We start from the raw sequence: 21,454 nt of genomic DNA, 5'->3' as shown, positions 1-21,454 counted from the left end.
CGTGAACTCCCTTAAGCTCTTCCGAAAGTCTCAATCGATAAGCTACTTCGCCAACTCTTTCTAGTATCTTGAAAGGTCCAATAAATCTAGGCCCAAGCTTTCCACTCTTGAAAAATCTAACTACTCCTTTCCAAGGGGAAACCTTAAGAAGTACACGGTCTCCAACATTGAATTCTAAAGGTCTACGTCTGACGTCGGCATACGTCTTTTGTCGTTCACGTGCTAATCTAAGTCGCTCTTTTATCTGGATTATTTTCTCGGCAGTCTCTTCAATAAGCTCAGGTCCAACCAACTGACTATCGCCAAAGTCAGACCATGCAACAGGTGATCTACACTTCCGTCCATACAATGCCTTGAAAGGAGCCATATTAATACTCGCGTGATAACTATTGTTGTAAGAGAATTCTATCAAATGTAGATGATCATCCCAGTTACCACCAAAATCTAAGACACAAGCTCTCAACATGTCTTCTAAAGTCTGAATAGTACGTTCATGTCTATCCTAGTCCCAAAATCCTTCTAAAGCCCTCGCCAAAATTGATAATTAAAGCGAGTATCTCTGTCTGATATAATCGAAACTGGTACGCCATGTTTCGATACGACTTCCCTTACATACTTCCTCACCAATTTCTCTGTGGGATCTTTTTCACGAATGGCTAAGAAATGAGCAGACTTTGTCAATCTATCGATGATCACCCATATCAAATCATGACCCTCCTTCGTCCTAGGTAGTTTGGTAATCAAATCCATAGTTATGTTCTCCCACTTCCATTCAGGAATTTCTGGTTGTCTGAGTAATCCCGTAGGCTTTTGATGTTCCGCTTTCACCTGTAGACATGTCAAGCATCGACGTACAAACTCAGCAACATCTTTCTCCATGCCAGGCCACCAATATAATTCATGCAGATTATAGTACATCTTGTCGGTGCCCGGATGTACCGAATACCTTGTATTATGAGCTTCGTTCAATAACAATGTTCGTAAATCACCAGTTGAAGGAACCCATAGTCTGTCCACGAAATACAAGCCATCATCGTCTCTTCTATCCAAATGTTGTTCCATTCCTCGTAGTTCCTTCTTAAGAAGATCTTTATCGCTAGCAACCACCAATTGTGCTTCTATGATCTGATCTCTAACACTCCTTTGCACTGTAATACTCATAACACGTACTCGTCTAGGCTTAACCCTTTCCTTACGACTTAAGGCATCGGCCACTACATTGGCTTTCCCCGGGTGATAACGAATGTCACAGTCATAATCATTGAGTAGCTCAAGCCATCTTCGTTGTCTCATATTCAAAGCTTGTTGATTGAAAATATGTTGTAAGCTCTTGTGATCCATGTAGATTACACACTTAGTCCCATACAAATAATGCCTCCAACACTTTAATGCAAAAATCACTGCTCCTAATTCCAAATCGTGGGTTGTATAATTCTTCTCATGGACCTTCAATTGTCGTGAGGCGTAAGCAATCACTTTGCCTTTTTGCATGAGCACACAGCCTAATCCTTGACCCGATGCATCGCAATACACTACAAAGTCATCAGATCCTTCAGGCAGACTCAAAATCGACGCATTACATAGCTTATCTTTCAAGATTTGAAACGCTGCCTCTTGTTTTTCACCCCAGACATACGGCCTATCCTTCTGAGTTAATTGCGTAAGCGGCAACACAATCTTAGAGAAATTCTCGATGAACTTTCTATAGTAGCCAGCTAGTCCAAGAATTTGTCTGACTTCAGTCGGTGTCTTTGGTGTTCTCCAGTTCTTGACTGAATCAATCTTGCTAGGATCCACGAGTATTCCATCCTTGCTCACGACATGTCCCAGAAAGCGTACCTCATTAAGCTAAAACTCACATTTAGAAAATTTTCCATACGGTTTTTCCTTTCTTAGTAATTCCAGTACCTTTCTCAGATGTTCAACATGTTCTTCCTTTATCTTTGAGTAAATTAGGATGTCATCGATGAACACAATTACAAACTTATCCAAATACGGTCGACACACTCTAATCATCAAATCCATGAATACTGCTGGAGCGTTGGTGATGTGCAAAATCGAGCTTTAAATTTATAAACTAAAACTACCCAAAAACTCACTACTACGCACTCACGGGCAGTGGACCCGATCGTTTGTAATATAGGAAGAATGTCAGTGGGAGTAAATAAGTCTTGTAATTTTTTATTGTAATGCTGTATTGTAAAGATGTTTGTCATATAAGTAATATCAGCATTCCCTCATTCCACTTGTTATTCTGATTACTTCAAGCGACTCATACTCAGCTAAGTTTCCTCAGCGAATAGGGTGAGATTGTTGAGTCATGGATTCGTTGAGAGACTCAGCAAGCTACTTCGTCAGCGAGCTCTCAGCGACACACATTTATCTTCAAGTTAAGGGATAAGTTCAATGACCTACCGCCATGTTTTGTAAGTCAAATATGGGCGGAAAATGAAGATAAGAAGGCTGGTCCCAAGATACGTGTTGATAGATCAAGATGGAGCCATGTGACCTTGTACCGTTTTCGTACTAAGGTGAAGAAACAAGATGAAGAAAAGATAACTCTGCATATCTAAAACATCCTCTAATAGATGGTTGACAACCCTCATTTGTCAACATCTATTGGGTTGTCATGTGATGTCTTCTCTCCTCTATATAAGACATCACTTAACCTAGCCGCAACTCTTTTTGTTTTGTTCTACAATTGTCACTTTGTGTGTTTTTATTTCATTGTAGAACAGTTAAGTTTTTGTGTGTGCAAAAACTTAACAAGTATTTTTATCTTTTCCTTCTTTGTAAACCAACCATGCATTCACTGTTTAATTAATAATACATATGATTAAACGTGTTTACATTATTGTCTTATATTCTTAGTATTGTTTTTCATTAGTCGTTTAGTCACATAATCGTTGCAAACTTGGGACTTTTAATAAGAAATGTAAATGCCACTTTCGAATTAGTTTCTATCATCATCTCATCCTTTAGTTTTGTTATGTGCATGATCTTTTTATTAAGATGATAATTAAGAGGCTATTTAAGAGGATGTACATTATTCTTATATAAAACAAAATTGTTTCTATAAGGAAAGGAGACAGTATTGAAAACGGGTAAAATAATCAGCGAGAGTGAGTGTGTTGCGTGATGTTAGGCCCCACTAACGATCGTTTCCTTTTTTCCCTCTCTTTTGGTATATATAACTAGACAATGCAACGGCGTTGGTGGTGATTGATGGTGGTGTCGGTGGTGGCGACGGCGGTAACAATGTAGTTATTAATGTTTAAGTAATTGATGTAAAATGGGTAGCGTAATTATTTTAAGAGTTAAGGAATGTATGTTTTATATAAATAATTTTATTAAGAGTATTATAGGTATGTTAGGTGAATAAATGAGAGAGGTAATTTGGATAGAGAGGGTTAGAATATTTTGGGTAAATTTAGTGTGTGGGTTGAGAATATATTGAAAGATAAGGGTATTTTGAATTTTTTTTAAAGATAAAGAGTTGAAAAGGAGAGATGAGTACGTAATTTGCTTTATGAAAAAGTAAAGATGTGTTTGCAGGTTTTTAATATATACATATGATGGTTCTAGCTAGGTAAAATAAAACATGCATTAAAGTAAATCAAATAAACAATAAATTTGTCTTCACTGTAAATCACCATGAATCATAAAAATCCTCGTGCATCAATTATATACTTGTGCCATTCTAAAAAAAAAAAAATAATAATAATAATAATAATAATAATAATAATAATAACAACAACAATAACAATAATAATAACAATAATAGTTATATACTTGTGCTTCGTGAATCTTTATGTATCAATTTTATCATGATATAAGGGTAAAGATCTTATTCAATTTATTTTATTTTAAAACTTATTTTATAATAACTAACCCCTACTGTAACACCCGTCATTTTGACCGGTCAACGCTAGCAAACTGATAAAATAAGAATTAGTCAGATTTAAGTAAATAAACTCTTGTAATGAAACGGTAGGCATGTGAATAGTCATTAGGAGCGTAATTTAAAAATATGTACTATTGTGTCAATGAAATATTTGAACAATACTCGAGTTAATAGTTTTAACTAAACGAATCAGTTGTCGGGAGAAACTGGAACTAGCTGCGAGAGTGCTTTGGGTGGAACAAAACCCCCCAAACCCCCTCCCCACCTCTCATTTCTCTTCATCTCTTCGCACACAAAACACACACACTCTCTGTCTTCTTCTCTCTAAAACACAAGAACACACACACAAACACCATTTTCTTTCTCCTTCTTCTTGAATCCAAAAATTAAGGGTTTTGTGGCATCAAATTGTTAATTAATCATTGTATAATAATAATCTCTTGTAAAACTTCAAGATTTGTGGGTATAATCAAGTGTTCATCCTCTTTGAAGCTCCAAAAAACGGATTTTGAGCTTCGGGACAAACTGGTAAGTGATCTTTAGCTCAAAATGATCCTCTTATCTAGTAGAATACTTCCTTCTTATACATTTAAACAATTTATGGTCGAATCGAGTGTAAAATGGTTGTTTTTGGTCAAAAAGGGGTTTCAAATCAAAGCTTGATAAATCGAAAGTGGGTTTGTGAATTGGTATGTTTTTATGGGGTGAATATACTTGAATTTGGTTGTGTTAGAGTTTGGTAACCGGATTTGGCTTCTAAGGTTGTCGATTTTTAGGTCAAAACCCGTTTTTCTTATTCTTTGAAATCTGCGGATGCTCTTGAGGAACTGACGGATGATCCGTGTTCATCCGACCATCTGCCAGATCATCAGCTACATCGTCCGCAAATCCTCTGTCCTCCCTTAGCATTTTCGTTCGGTTATCGGTCGACGTTCAGTAATCCAAAGCTTGTTTATTAGTCTTATATCATCATTTTAAGGTCAACAAAAAACTGATTAAACATATTTCTAAACACTTTAATTTTCAAGTCAAAATTTTTGTACTAATTAAGTCATTGAACCGTGTTTAACCAAAACTCTTTATTGGTCATTTAAACATTCTTGAATCATTTCCAAAACACCTTTGGGGAAATCGTGGTATAGTATAACTAGTATTGATCATGGCTTGTATTGTGGCATATATTGCTAGGTTGTGGACATTAAACGATCATTGGACATTCGTAGCTTGATATTAACTTGTTGTTGCTGAATCAAGGTGAGTTCCGTAGCTCCCTACTCAATTGAGATTCGGGCTGAAAAGTGTACATATACATGTTGTTTGATTGTTGGTTGATTTGATTGATGGCTTATTGATTGACTAATTGATTGTTTGATTGATGGATGATTTTGATTTATTGTTTGATTGATGGATGACTTTGATTGATAGTTTGGTTGATGGATGACTTTGATTGATAGTTTGGTTGATGGATGGTCTTGATTGATTGTTAGATGGTTTACACATATGACTGTGATATTGTAATCATTTAGGATAGTTGTACATACATGGAAGTCGGTTATGCCTTCAAAGGGTTTGAGATGTGGTGGGGAGGTTGCGGGTGACCCTATAAATAAGCATCAAGAACCCGTTGAAAGTAGAATCCTCCTAAGTGTATGTACGTATAGTTTTGGTTGGTTTGATGGTTAATGATCGATGACTTGTGGATAGATTTGGTTACGGATGTACTTGTTTATTTGTGCGGAGAAACACGCAAGCATACTTCTTTATTTGTGCGGAGATACACGCAAGCATACTTATTTATTTGTGCGGAGATACACGCAAGCATACTTATATGTGTGCGGAGATACACGCAAGCATACTTATTTATGTGTGCAGAGATACATGCAAGCATACTTATTTATTTGTGCGGAGATACACGCAAGCATACTTATTCATTTGTGCGGAGATACACGCAAGCATACTTATTCATTTGTGCGGAGATACATGCAAGCATACTTATTCATTTGTGTGGAGATACACACAAGCATACTTATTCATTTGTGCGGAGATACACGCAAGCATACTTATTTATTTGTGCGGAAATACACGCAAACATACTTAATTATGCGGTATACTCGCAAGCATACTCTATTTTGTGTGGTACACATGCAAGCTTATTTTAATTGTTACATGATGACGTGGGGGACACACATGTTATGCACTCATACATTGCTTGATCATGTCTCATGCACATATACTTTATGCACCCTTGCTGTTTCGCATATTCTTTGATATCGACATCTTTTAGGCTTGGTTGTAACACGCATCCCCCATCATTGTTGATACACTATTGGCTTGTTATATGACGAGGTTTACTATCGTTTTACCTAACTTGCTAGACTTTGTGCCTTATAAAGGCTACCTGTAAAACATTACTTACTTTTCCTACTACATATTATGATTGTTGAAGATGGTTCCTTGTGACCCATTACTATGAACTCACCAACCTAGTGTTGACTTTGTTTAGTGCACTTTTCAGGTATTCTTGTGAAGTTGCAGACTTGATGGCTACTTGTTGTTACTGCTAGATACTTATGTTGGACTCGGGCTTAGACTTTTGTGGATCAAGGATTTATTCGCCCATTGTTTTACTTTATGCTTAGGATCGATAGCCATTTTTTGATTGTGCATTTTGTACTTTATATTGAGGATTGGATTCACCGGATCCCTTTTATTTATTTAGACTTATTCTACGATAATTCCATGCATACGCTATATCTTTTCGGTAATATTCTGATCCTAGCTTGGGGTGTTAGATGATATATGGATTTTGAAAGAGACGACACAACAACTGGCTAACAAGTATATTTAATATATATTTAATACATACTAACTAATCAACCCGGGTTCAACCCGGGCTGTTTAAGTAAAACTTTAAAACAAAAGTATATATTTAAAAAGTATATTATAACTTGATACAAATGTTCAAACCAAACCGATCGGTTTCATTCGGTTTTCGATTTTTTCGTTTTGGTTTTCTCGGTTTTTTCGGTTTTCCGGTTTGGTTTTGCTCACCCCTACCCAAATGTAATAAACCGACCTATCCTCTAAGTCTCTAACTAACTTCTAATATTTACATTTTGAACCCTAATGTTTCACTTATGTACAGAAAACGTCTAAACTACACATGAAGCTTTATATTGGATTATAATGCTTGAACCACTTGTGATGCCATTCATATTGTTTTGTAACAATGTTGATAGAAGCTTTGGTTGTATCATCTTTACATTCAAGTAAATTCCGATTTGTTAGGTAACACTTTCTTGTGTGCTAAATTAGTATGCCAGTCTAAAAAAATGGGAAAGAAATGTCAAGTCTTATTAGCTATGATGTATAAATTAGACATTCAAAAGCTAAAGTCATCCAAAAAAAGTTAGTAGCTTATTAGCCTCGAAAAGCTTTCTTATAGAAGCCAAGGATGAGATTATGAGCAGCTTTTTTAGATGAGCATATTAAGCATAATAAGTTTTTCGTACATGCGCATAAGCTGCTCCAAAATAGTAACACAAACAGTCAAACACAACACATTTACGGATTTACCTGTCTAAATGGCTAAAATACTAATACAAACATCCAAATTAATATGTAACTGTTGTCAAAATTATTATTAAGTGGGAGTCTAAATGCTTTATAAACAATTATAGCTTTTATACTTGTATGGAAGGTCATCATTACAACTGACACATAAAAATCCAATTGCTAATAGGATCCCAAACCTTCTTGAAATAAATCCTTCTCAAAACAGGGTAATTACTTAAACCAGATAAAAATTTAATTAAAACCATAATATTTGACAGTATCACTTTGACTAATAAAGCGTAAGTCGGGGCAGTGCTTGGTCTATAAAAAGTAAAAACCAAAATAAGAATTTTCATATTAGATGGCTACTAATAATTTGATAGTTTCAAAAACTGCACACAGTGTATAATTATACATTTATACAAAACATTGACAACTATGTATTGAAATAGAATCAGTATAATTTATGCATCACACGCCTTACTGCGATAGTCACTTTAGACATCTAGAGCCAAAAGCTAGCGGCAAATTGTGGGCAACCCTTTTAAAGAGCAACATGTAATAATAATATCTTGACAAAACTAATGTTAAAAATACTACATGGTATAGACGAATCAAACATTTCAAAATATAGCACTGATCAGTTATCGCATATGGAATCAAATGTGGTTGACTATGTACTAATCTGGCTCTCTCCGAGTGATATGAACGTGACACTATAAACCCTCTAGTACTCTCGTAGCATGAAAAGAAATTTATAAATAACCTTACGTCGTACCACTTTTAATAGATTGATGGCATTTCATCAAACACCGTGTATTCAAGTTATGATGCACCGATTTTGAATCTCAATATACCTATAAAAAATAGAAAATAAATATAAAATAGATTGAGATGGATTAGGTATTATCATAGTTATCGACTCGTATAATCATAAATCACTGATGCAATATAATGTTGTTGTTTTAGCCTATTTGGTAACAGTTTATCCAATATTGGCTCCAATAAACAGATAGATTAAAGGAGTAGGCGATGGGGCTAAAAGGACGCGAATCGATTGGGGAAAGGAAAAAAAGAAAGGGCTAGCATGTTATCTGGATTCTGGATAGGGGATTATAAACTCGAATTGAGATGAAGAGTAGAAAAGAGCGAAAGGCCAAATAGAATTATAAATAACTAACAAATAAATTAAAGAATATGACATTATGACGTCATGTTTTTTAAGGAACTACTGAAGAAAAAGTTTCAAGCTTGCCACATCGGAAAAATTTTGAAAAATGCTTTTAGAAACAAGGCTCTTTTATATATAAACTAGCTAATCAACCCGGGTGACTCGGGCATGATTAAGAAAATATTAGTAAAAATTTCTATATTTGATTACACTTAAACCAATTACAACCTTTATGTCTCGTATCTTCATATCCGAGCTAATCTATCATAGTAGAAAGTATTCACTCAAGTTAAAAATATATTAGTAGTCATAAATATATCGTTTAACATGGGTACTAACTTGTAAAAGTGCCTTAATTAGCTTCCCCAATAATAATAATAATAATAAAAAAACTCCATATATACTTGACTTCAAAGCCCACATCTAAACTCAGAGTCTTCAACCTTGCTTGCAGATTTAGGCTTACTTGATTGGAGTGATAGTTGAGTTTCGTTCATCATAACAGTTATAATAATGTCTCCCTAAAGAAGCATGATGTGCAGTAGCAACAGAAGACGGCAAACACTTTGTGAACTCGTCAAGAAGATCACTTAGATAGTCAAAAAGTGCAACAACCTCATGGAAGACTTCATTTATTCCCTTGTGTTCTTTCTGATATATGTTCTAGATGTCAAAATATGACTTATAAACATGATTGTCATTTTTGAAATACACTCCTGTTTAGAACTTTAACCAAAATAGCAACAACGATAAGGATTAATGTAAAGCCTCGAACGACAAGTTTTGTCAACTATACCTGTAGATGTACATGATATTCGATGTCTACTAAAAAGTCCCCATATTGATGTGAACCTATTTTGACCCAACACCCAACTCACCTGCACCCATTTAGCTACATCTGTTTTGATAAAGATGCTTCTAGTACCCAAACAATTCAAACTGCATTTTGGCTTCCAAATAACACTATTATCTATACGTACTTAAAATATGCAGTCCCAAGCACACTTGATATCGGAAACCTTAAAAAGGTAAATGAGTAGTAACATGATAGATAAATGTCATTCCTAAAACAATGATAATAACTACCCGGTAGAATAATATCTAACTTCTTCTTAAATTGGTCATATGAATGTTAAAATTAAACGATGAGTGTATTTGTAAAGATACCTCTACTTTAAATTACTTTACATTAAAAGTTCGGATTATTTTTGTAATAGCGTAGTTCACCAAACATATTTAGCACCTTGTTTATTAGTAAAGCTAAAAAAATGGATTGTTTGCTGCCCATTTTGACCAACACTTTAGACTCCTCCATTTTGAGACAAAACTGTTATGAACTCTTATTCAACCCACCCGGTTAATTTGTCACTTCCAAACTCAACTACTCAGCTACTGATAAATATTTCATCGTAAAGAAAACGAAAAGCAAACCTCTGGATATAGTGTTCATTATTGACTTATATGTCTTCTTTATATGAAAGACAATCGATGTAAGTCTCAAGCAAGAATATGATGTCAGCTTTTACCGATTATAAAAATTTAAGTGAAACTTAGAACATGGCGAGAACATATTCCTTGAATTAAGATTTCACATTCCTCTCAGTTTCACCAATCTTCACACCATTGAAAAAGGTGATTCATAAGTGTTGGTTTGATATGCTTTTGAAATCGACTATATCATTCTATAATCAACGGTAACTATTTGTTGCTTTTTCTTTTCTATCAACCTTGAGTTTTTTGGCGGTGCCATATATAGTGACTTGAATTAGGTCTTAAAAATAAAAACTTGTAATTAAGATGAACTGAAACAATAGCACACTCCCACAAACAATATGTAATAAAGACTTGAATTATTTCTTACTTAGATAGTGAGTTAATTATTCATGGGAAACTTTTTGCTTATCTCGTCTTTATTGTTTCAGAACTCTAGCACCCTACACTACCACACACATTCATAACAAAAGATACCCATACAACGACTTACTATAGAAATTAATCTGAATTTATAGTTGTTAAAAAAGCTTCAAATAACGGCTCTAGAGCGTTTCCATATGAATTAGGTTGGGCGTTACCCAACCCGACCCTTACCAAACAAATGACATTTTTGAACCATAAAGAATGAGCAGTAACATTATCTAAGGAAGAAACACATGATACAACTTACTTTACAAATAAAATATAAAACCATGTTTTATATTTTGATTTCTATATATCTTTAAAACCGCGTTTCATATAAATCAATAACAATGAATCAAATCAATAACAACCAAAACAAATATCTTTATCTCAAATCTTTGTTTTCAATCTATATAAATCAGATTTATGAGACTTTGAAGGAAAAAATACAGATTAAAACCCTAAACTGAAAGTTGGAGATACCTGATTTTTAAGTAGGTGTTGATAGAAGCTTATCCGGCGAAAACCCTAAACTGAACCATCTTTAAAAATCAAAAATCATTCTAAAACCCTCAATCGAAAGTGTTAATACCTGGTTCTGAGTCATTGTTATTTGTTTTTTCCAGCCAAATTCCTTCCGGCGAGAAGTGTAACACAAAATTAAAATAGAAATCTAAGAACATGGAAAAGAAGTGTATGGAGAACGAATACCCCTTTTATCATTGACTGGAGACTAATTTCACAGAGCATTAATGAATTGAAAAGAGAGAAAAAAAAAAGATTTGAATAGATAGAAGAAAAATTGTAAAGTTGGTATATTTGGTTCAGAGAAAAGATCTTCATCGGAGTATAAGAGAAAGATTTGTTAAAAAGTGGAAGAGTAATTAGGGAACTGGAATTCGTCAGTATGAATTGTCTTTGAATTTTACGCGAAGCGGGATTTTTTTAGAAGAAGTGGGGGAGGCTGACACGTGGCAAATTTTTAAAGAATTTTTAGTTAGGCAACCTTGTTTTATTAGGGAGAGAGAAGAGATTTTTGTTCTAATTTTTAAATACTTTATATAGGTTTAAATAGTTTTAGCTTTAACTCTTAAACTATTATAAAAGTTTTATTTCTTTAATATTTTGTTTAAAAGTAATACTTTTTTATTTAAATGAAATTTTTATGTTTTACTTTATATAGTTTTTGATTTTATTTACTAAAAATAAATGAAATAAAAAAGATAATGTGTAAAATTTGGGAAGTTTTGTGAAAATGCTAGTGTTTAAGTGAAATTAGGAAAAATTAGGTGGAAGTTTTTATAAAAATGGATTATGAGCTGAAAATTTGGTAAACTTTGGTGAAAAGAGTGATTACTCCCTCCCTTAAGGGCGAGTTTGGTTCATAGAATGTTTTTTTGAAGGAATGAAATTTGTTAAAGGAATTGAAATTTGATGGAATGGAATTTAACGGAATGTTTTTCATTTTTGAAGATTTAAGTGACGGAAGGAATCTTCCTCCATCCCCATGGAATGAATATTACATCAAATGAGAGAATGTTTACATTTTAACGAAATGATATTCCTTCATCATTGAACAACCAAACGTACTAAGAAATAAAATTCAATCCCAATTCCATCAGAATCTGCAAACCAAACACGACCTAAGGTTTTCACAAAGAATCTACATAGTAATGTAAAAACCGTTTCCTACATCATTTTCTTGAAAAGACATATGCTTTTTAAGATCACCATTTTTCCTTTTCAGTCTCAATTATTTTGATAAACTAATTTAAGTTATTCAACTTTAAAAAATATATATACGTATATACTACCTTCTTAAATTTATCATCTATTTTAAATTATTTGTCAATCATTGTTTCTCAATTATATGTGTTGATTCATTATGGTGTTAAAGTTATAGTCATTTACGATATGAACAACACTTTCATGAGTTCATGTTGAACCCAAATTAACTAACTAGTGATTATAATATAGTATTAAGATTATTGGTTCTTAACAACAGATATCACACAAATTAAACAAATTTAACTTGAAATTAAATGAATTTGAGTCAACATACTAACGTTTTTATTTCTAGGAATTGCATGAGATTCTTAATTTATTAATAAACTTGAAATAGTCATCATTATACAAGAATTAGCACATAATACTATTGTTAAATTAAAAGTACTAATTTTCTCTTTCTAAATGTAAATTAGGCAAAAGATGAGTCAGTAAGAGCCACTTCTTAATGACAAGGGTAAGAGAGTAACTCAACACTTCATCTCATTTTTATTTTATTTCTTTTTCTCTTTCTTCACTTGTAAAGATTACCTCATCACTTTTACTCGTAACCGTTCACCTTTTTATCTACACTTTTTTCTGCCACATCAGTATCACCTTCTCATTTCTTTCACCTTCTACTTTTCCCCTTAACCATTCACTTATCATTTGGTCCTCACTTTTCTTCCACTCTATATCCAATCAAAATAAAAGAAAAAAAGAAAAAATATATATAAATAAAATGAACACCACATTTTGTCTTTTTACCTAGGTTATCACAATCACCTTCCTCCCTTCACCTTCACTCATCACATACATCTCTTAACCATTCACTCTTTTCACCTTACCCTTCACCTACCTCTTTCACTTACCTGTACAAATGGTCTTATTATTTTTTATTTTTTGAAATTCAAGTAAATACTAAACTTTATTAAATAAAATAAAATAAGAACTTATGCATAGTATTAAAAACTTACGGGGTTTGCTAAATACAGCCCTAAGGGGCTGTGTTTAAGGTGCATAAATTGTTTGTACATTTACCATGAAAATCAGGGGGCGGACTTTTAATATGAAATGTACAAGTTTTTTTATGCACATTAAACACAGTCCTTAGGGTTGTATTTAGCATTTCCCAAAATTTAAATAGCACAAACAACTACTATTAAAATAAGAACGATAACTAAAAATACTTTAAAAACAAATTGCCTAAATCCAAAATAAATATGCGGTAAATATGGTCACTGAGATCCACCACTCAGAGAGCTTCATTGATATTTTGGTCTTGGATATCTAATATCGTATTATCGGATGGGTGTGACTCGATCGAAGGATCTAGAATATGACGAGGACATAAAGTGAATTCCTTTTATTTTATAATCATGTTTTGCAAGATTTTACAAGCATACATGATCTTAAACAAGCATTGTTTTTAATGTTCGGTCCGAAAATAACAAAAAAAGGTTTGTTGTCTTTTGTATGACATGTCAATAGTATTTCAAAAATTTTAAGGATAAAATGGAAAATTGTGACAACCCTTATCTGAGCGTATTTTTTCAGAGTACTTTTCCGACCATTTATAGTTCATTCCGTTCATGTACGCGACTTATAACTAAAAAATGTATTTTAAGGGCGTGAATGTCATTAGTCTTTAAGGCATTTTTAACGGAATGAGTGGACTTATATTTTATGGGCTTTATGAGCATATAGAATTTAGCAAATTTATGCGTGGACTCGATTAAGAAGGAATACTAGTTGTCTTGTGGAATTGTCAAATTAGGTGAAATACTTAAAATTTAATTAATTAAAGTTTTAACTAACAAATATGGTCATGTTTATATCCGTTTGAAAGCTATTAAAAAGTTACATTTAAATGTGTCTACAAAATGAATTAACGGGTCTCGAGTGTTCTTGAATGATCGAGTCAAATGGCTTTATAGAGGGTCAAAGATGGTCAAAGGTCGGTCAAGGCTAGGGAATGAGGCAACAAAACCCTAACTTCCTAACCTTAACTCTCATTTCTCACACACACATCTCTTTCTCTTCTCCCTTTCCTCTCTTTGGCCGCCCCCCTCTCTCTCTCTATAATTCTGGTCGGCCGCCACTTTCCACCACCGAACCGCCACTAACCACTACCAAAACACTATCAATCTTCATCTTTCCTTCATCTTTCTTTTAGATCTTGGTAAGATTGGTTTGTATCTAATTGATTTAATGTTTGTTCAACCTAAAAATCGGATTTCTTCATACATATACAATTATTTGCGGCTATGTATATATATATATATCTATAAATCTGAAAATCTTTACATATATGTATATATATAAATCCGAAAACCTTATATTTATATATATACAAATCGGTTCTCCTTCCTCCTCTCAAAATCGAAATCTTTACACATTTATATATATATTTTCGTTTGTGAGCATATATATGTATAGATACGAAATGTTTAAATCTGATTTTCTTGACATAAATATGTATATTTTCGGTTGTCAAGTGTATTTATAGTTATAGATCCGAAAATATGAGTCTATGTTTATGTATATGTTCGAGATACTTGAACCCATGAAGCTTGAACCGAAATCTTTGTAGATCCGAGTTATTAAACCCGAAGTGTTTTGAAATCCGTGTATAATCCGAAAATCAAAAGACCCGAAAAATTATAACCCAAATCTTATAGATCCAAAATGTAATGGTCCGAAATCTTCCATAATCGAAAACTTTGAGCCAAGAACCTTTGAATCCGAGAACTAAGATCCGAAATCCATCATTTTGGGTAAGAGTTGTGGTGTTGTTTTGTGATTTTGGTATTGTATGTGGTGTTATGCACTGAAAATGTAATTAATCCGGAAATATAAGTATTGTTGTGGTTGTTTCCGGTTAGATCTAGCTTAGATCCGATTTGAAATCGTGATTTCGGACTTGAAATTGTGTTTGAATCTAAGTTGTTCTTGATTTATGGTTCGGTCAAAGTTAGTCAATGCCGGTCAACACCGGTCAACGGCAGATTCAAATGATATTTTTGTCAAAATTAAGTTTTTGGTCATATATGGGTTGTAATTGGGCTTTCTGTGGTCAAACTAGATTAAGATTTTGTCAAGTCAAAATTAGGGTTTGTAAAGTAAAAATCAGATTTCTGGTCAAAGTTAAAATATAGTTTAATCAAAATAATATGGACATTTGGACTTATATATATATATATATACAGATAAAATGGATAATTTTGTATATATATATACGAGGATTAATTTAATAAGAACATATTTATATATATATATATATAAAGATTAATTTGAAATGAAAGGACTTTATAAAGACTTAACAGATGTTTATAATAATGTTTTATACGAAGACCTGACAAGATATAAAGAAAATGTGATTATTAACGAACTGTTTCACTTGGACAATTTACAAGGACAACGAGACTATTATAAATATTATGACATTTGACGAGACATAATGACATTTTCTAAGACACTACTATAGGACATAGATGAGTACAGTTAAATTCAAGTATTTACTGGGTGATTTATAGATAATGTAGGACTTTTGGACAGATAGTGAGCTTATTTTAGGTGTATCTGACTGTTGGTGTTCTTGTTCGTTGATCTAGGATACTTATACTTGTGCTGTTTTCTGGTGAGTTTCGTAGCCCCTCTTTTTACGTTCTTTGAAGTGAAATTTATACTGGTACTTTTTAAACAGTTTTGTCGATTTATGTTTATGTTCAATATTGAGCTTGTACGTATAGAGTTATTTGTGTCATTTGACGTGCTTTGACCTTGTTTGTATGTGTGTGATTATGTGTTGTTTGTTGTGCTTTATGGTTTGGACGTGCATATTGTATAAGTTTGAGACTTGGACTTGAGACTTGAGACTTGGACTAAGGCAGGTACCGTAAGACCGGACTTTGAGACATTGAGACTTTGGGTCTCGTGACCTTAAGACTTCTGGCATTGAGACTTGTGACTTTGAGACATTGAGACTCTTGACTGGCTATGGCGTAACTCTGCTCATTACATATTGAACAAATACTTATTTTGACTTAAAAGAATCGACAAAAGACTTATTTCTTTGACTAGACCTTTTGACAAAAACCTACGAACTCACCAACCTTTGTGTTGACACGTTTTAGTATACTTTTTAGGTACTCAGGCTAATCAGGGATAAAGACTGCTATGCTAGGCTTGGACTTCGGAGATTAGTGCTCCTTCATTTATTGTCAGACTTTAAGGCTAAATGCCTTGGATTATTTCTTTATGGACTTGGTTGTAATAAACTATTTTAGCACTATTATGACTTTGAACTCATGTTTTGGGAATATATTATTATATCCTATTTCATTTAGCAGTATCTATGTAATTACATGTCATATTGTACTTTTCATGACACCTTATGTTTCCGTCAACAGTGGGGTGTTACAAAAACTGAATGATAAGTTAGTTTTGATAATTATACATATTGTTTAATTAGTTATTTAATTATTCTATATGTTATTTAATAATTATTTGAAAGAAAAGGTAAAAAAGACAGATGAGAGATATATATCAAAAAGAAAATTATTATTTATAAAAAAATGATAAGAAGGTGGGAAGGGGCATGAGCATCACGGTTACCACTTCGCCCCAATTTGGTCACCGATCGAAAGGTCGGGATGGTGTTCTAGCTACTCGGTTACCGACCGCTCACCACACTTTCATTGACATATATCGTCCAGTCGTCCACCCTGATTTGGCATTAGGTATGGCAATTTCCAACCCAAAAATCCCATAATTGATTGAGTCGAGGCGGATCTAATTCATTTGCAAATGAAAAATTCAAACACATGACACACGATGAATAAAACGTTTTGAATCGATACTAAATGGATTTGGGTCAACAAGAATAGTATGTGTTTGGGTTTGGGTGGTCTTTTATACCTTGTTTAAACTACAATAAATTTGTCATTTGTATGCACTTCATCCTACACACTTTTAAAGTGTAAAATTTTGTTAAGTTGTTCGCACTTATAATAGTGTATAAATAGTCTATATTAAAACGTATAAAAAATATTACAAGTTTCACATATAAAAGTGTAAAGAAGATAGTTTACACACTAATAAGTATACAATATTATATTTGTACACACTTTTAAATGTGAAGAACATTTATTCGGGTGGGTCTTTTTATGCACAATACATTTTTAAATCTAATAAAAACTTAGACTTATATCTTCAAAATCAAATGATTTTATACGGGCGGAGGATTTAGGCTATGTTTGGCAAGAGCTTTTCAAAAGCTTTTGGGGAGCTTTAGCTTTTAATTTTGAACAAAAAGCTCCTCTTGTGTTAAAAGCTTTGTTTGGATGCAACTAGCTTTAGCTTTTATTTGAAAGAAAAAACTCCAAAATGAAACGCTTCTTGAAGTAGCGTTTCAGGAGCTTTAGCTTTTCGATAAAGCTTTTTGTCATTAAAAGTACACAAATTCATTTTAAAGCTGCAGCTACAACTACCATACCAAACAATTTTAAAAAGTAAAAGCTCTAGCTAACAGCTTTGCTTAAAAGCTACAGCTTACAGCTCCAACTAAAAGCTACAACTACAAGCTACAACTACTAGGTACATCTACTTTTGCCAAACATACCCTTAGTACTCATTCATGCATGCAAAGATGCTCACTACAAGAACTCTAAAATTAATGTAATGAAACTCGATATTAAATTACCCTACATTATATTTTAGATCACACATGGTACAGAAGATGCCAATTTTACATCTAAATCAAGATCTCAAAATGTTTCTCTATTTCTCTTGATGAGAAAATAAATGTGTGATGACAAGTGATGGAATCTCTAATGGCAACTGTTGATTAATTTTTAAACATGGCTAACACCAATGAGATGGCCATGTTTCAATAAAGATCTAAATGTAAATTCAAGCAAAGTGTTTTTTCTTTATTGGATAATGGATATAATAATAATGCATATATATATTACACACATGCACGTACATTCAAAATGCACAACATAGGGATGATAACAATACAAGCTAGTAGTGGAAAAGAAGATAATATGATACTTTATGTGCCGATAAGGCGATAATATTTAAAAATAGTTGACTTGCTATTAAAATATACGTAAGATGTTATTATGTTAATTATATGTCAACTGTTTATATATTTATTCAGCAGTGTAGACATATGGAAATCTAACTAAAAGCCCCAATGTAAGGTTTTTAGTATTTTGTAACGCTTTATGTTGTACTTAGTTCATTTGATCTTTTTAAATTTGTGAACTAAGGACATACGCATAACGCATGTAAAACGTACAAGTCAATTAGCTAATGCAAATGAAACTTGTTTAAATGCAAAATGCATTTAGTGTGAAAGGTTACAAATCACATGCTGCCACATGTACATTTGAAAACAATGCCAAAATTTTGCCAAAATATGATGTGGTTGTAAAAAAAAGGTCGTCGGATTATTTTTTTTTTTTTTCATATTAATTCGGGAATTTTGGGGTCAAAAATTAAAAGTGTAAAAACGCTATGGTTGTCAACTTAATGGTTTACGCCATCAAGCTGTATACGGTTCGGGTAATCCAATTCCATCACAAGAAAGATAAAAAGAAGTCAGTTGTGTGGCAAATTACTGAAATACCCCTTACGTGGAGATCATGTGGGGGTCTAACGGAGAGAGGATGAAGGTCAAATAGTCAACGGACCAAACGTAAAGCTTATCCTTCTATAAAGGACTTTCTTTGAGATTTTTGAGCTTTAGAGACGAAACATAAATATTTTGGTAAACCACATGGACCATTTGTGTCGATAACTCCAAGAATTATTTTTGAAAAAAGGAATCAAAAGGTAACATGAAGATTATAGATTCCCTTGCAAACCGGGGACAATAATGTGGATAAGGGACAAACTTTGTTAGTTGTGTTTTAACATGAATACGGAATTAAATGTAGGTAACAATTTTGACGGATAGGGTGTATTCTTCATGTTAGTCACCCTATACAAACTTTGTTAGTCACCCTATACAAACTTTGTTAGTCACACTCGGGAACAAACATAAACACATACTCAACACACACATCTAAGATCGAAAAACATGGGTTATTGGATACGGAATTGCTTGAATTGGAATCGGTTTTATTTATATTCGGTTGGATTCGAAGTGAAATTTTGTCGATAGATACAATTTCCGGCGAGTCAAGTTTTTCCGACGAAGTCTATATCGTATTTATTTTGGCTAGGGGTCCATTCGCGATTGATTCCTGAGTCGACTGCAATATATTTTGTGTTTTGTGATTCGAAAAAAAAATCTAGATTTAAAATTTTTCCGGCTTGATTTTCAAATTTGCACCTGCTTTGTAGGTATAATTCTGGGTTTGTGTTTGAGTGTGAAAGAAAAGGAAGAAGGGGTCATGGTGAAATGAGAAATTTATCCCTCACTTAACGGACGTAATAGATTGTTGTAGTCGCAGAGTAAAAAGTGAAAAAGTTGACCAGCTTCAGGGTGTATTCTTTAATTAATTTACTTAAGGATAATAACTAAAAATTTTGCCAACTTGAGGGACTAAGAATCTTATTTTCTCTATTACAAACTATTCCTTGAGTATTATCATATTTGTAGGAGCGGATTAGGGTAGGGGGGATTTTTGAGAGTCTTGAGATTCATTCCAAACATACTTGGTTCGAGCTCCGCATACTGTTCATTTGAATGTCATTGTAATGTCTCGAATGCTAATTACTAATTCGCTATTAAAAAAACAAACAAGTAAATAACAAAAAAGTTAAAATTTTTGTTTACAAATTTTTTTTTAATATTAAATGATCTTGAATGAAACAAACCGGCCGATAATATATTTGAAGGTAATTGTTTCCTATGTTTGCGGAGGTTCTTGAGGAATGGATGAAGTTCTGCACATTATTTAATGATGTACGACTGACTGATGCAAGAGATAGATGGGAGTGGCCAGGCTCTTCGAAAAAGAGCTTCTCGGTGAAAAGTGTTAAGAAGTTCATTCAAGGCGGGAGAGATTACAGCGGTAGATTCGTCTTCAAATGGGTGAATGGAGTGACAAAGAAATGTAATATTTTCGTTTGGAGGGCTGCCATGGATCGGGTTCCAACTTATAAGACACTTCAAGTTCGAAATTGTTACTTTGGTACTACTTTCTGTGGGTTTTGTGAGTCGTTGGAAGAAGCTATAGATCATGACATCATGTTATGTGAACCTGTGCATGTTTCATGGAAATTTGGAATAAAACACGAGCATGGTGTAAAGTGGATACTCTCACCTTTTCATCGGTTCAACAAGCCGTCGAGTTACACAAATCAGTGAGGTTGGGAAAGAAGGCAAAAAGTATGTTCAAGGGGATTATTTTCGTCATGCTTTGATGCCTTTGAAAGGCAGGGAAAGCGAAGATTTTTGATAAAATTGACTTTTGTAGCGATACAATTCTTCTTGACGTTAAAGCAATTGGTTTCTTTTGGTACAAAAATATGATGAAGAATGAGTTTATTTCGTGGGTGGATTTGAATAGTTTTGTTGTAATCTAATCTCCCTCTTGGAACTCGATTGTATTGTATTATTACTCCGTAATTGTGGAGTAATATTGTTGTGAATGAAATATACTTTTTAAAAAAAAGTAATTATTATATATTTTACTTTATTTATAAATTTTAAATTTAAAATGTGACTTATGCGGCGGTGGTGGTTATGGCAGCGACAATGTAGTGGTAAGGGCGACAAGTGATATAGATAATTGATATAAAAGGTTAATGAAGATATTTTAAAGGATAAAAAATTGATAGTATATAAATATTTTAAGGGGTGCTAAATCAAAATATAAATTTTGTTTAACACTTCAAAAAATAAAGTGTTATTTTTTTATAATATAGTACCGGCGCGTTACCCGCGCAATGCGGCGGTTGTCGTGGTGACGAAGTGGTGGGGGCGACTGTTGGTGGTAGATGAACATTGACGATGTGAATAATTAATGTAAAAGTTATTGATGTAAAATATTAATGAAGATATTTTAAAAGATAAATGATTGATAGTGTAATTGATAATGTGAAGGGGATAGTGTAAATGAAAATATATTAATATTATATATTAATAAAGTGTAATTGATAACGTGAAAAAGGTAATGTAGATGGAAATATTATATATTAATAAA

This window comes from Erigeron canadensis, chromosome 2 (assembly GCF_010389155.1).
Source record: "Erigeron canadensis isolate Cc75 chromosome 2, C_canadensis_v1, whole genome shotgun sequence".
NCBI classification, from domain to species: Eukaryota; Viridiplantae; Streptophyta; class Magnoliopsida; order Asterales; family Asteraceae; genus Erigeron; species Erigeron canadensis.
This window is presented reverse-complemented; position numbering follows the sequence as displayed.